Genomic DNA, 738 nt, shown 5'->3' on the forward strand with positions numbered 1-738 from the left:
GGAGCTATGGAAATGAGATGTATATCGGATAGCAGAGTGACGGGGGTGGGAAGTGATGAACAACTGTACCTAAGTATGAATGTGTCAAGACTTTGTGTTTGCTATGTAATTTTTTCTGTTAAATCTGGAAAAGTTTCTTTGTATAATGTGATGATTTGATTTTGTTAGTCTGTTACCCTAGGTTGTCTAACTGATGGTTTTTTGTTGTCGATTGTGATTCAGTGTATGACTTGTTATGATTTGTTTTAATAAAAAAAAAAAAAAAAAATCTGTTCTTATCAGTTTAATATCTGATACGTCCCCCATCGGGGGACCACATATTAAACGGATTTTTGGAACAGGGAGCTGGATCAGGAGCTTGCTCCGTCCTCTCCACGCATCGGCCCGGTATTGCAGCGCCTCCGGGAGCGGTGCACCACCTTCTCTCAGCGGTGAAAAGACAGACGTAGGTAGCTAGCGAGCGAGCGAGCGAGCGAGCGAAGTGGACTGGAGCTCCTTCTTCTCGGGTCTCGTCCCTCGTCCCCCATCTGTGTGTCTCTGTGTTCTGTCTCTCTCTCTCGCCCTCTCGGTTCCCGTGCTCCCTCTGTGCGCTTTCCCGCGTCTCGACTCTCTGGGCAAGCAGGCCGGCCCCCTTTTCGGCTCCCGTGCGTTTTCCCTCCAAAAAACTTAGGTTTTTCAGCCTTTTCCCAGGGAGGCAGGCGTGGCTTGCTTGCTTGCTTGCTTGCTTGCTTGCTTGCT

General features: G+C 48.5%; 1 non-coding gene across 1 annotated transcript; it reads left to right on the forward strand.

Moving 5' to 3' along the window:
- Positions 1 to 233: 233 nt before the first annotated feature.
- LOC148647508 (U2 spliceosomal RNA) lies at positions 234 to 421 on the forward strand. The gene has a single exon (XR_015926964.1). It is a non-coding gene; the product is annotated as a U2 spliceosomal RNA (small nuclear RNA).
- The last annotated feature ends 317 nt before the right edge of the window (positions 422 to 738 follow it).

Source organism: Lepisosteus platostomus, chromosome 15 (assembly GCF_059453375.1).
Source record: "Lepisosteus platostomus isolate fLepPlt1 chromosome 15, fLepPlt1.hap1, whole genome shotgun sequence".
NCBI classification, from domain to species: domain Eukaryota; kingdom Metazoa; phylum Chordata; class Actinopteri; order Semionotiformes; family Lepisosteidae; genus Lepisosteus; species Lepisosteus platostomus.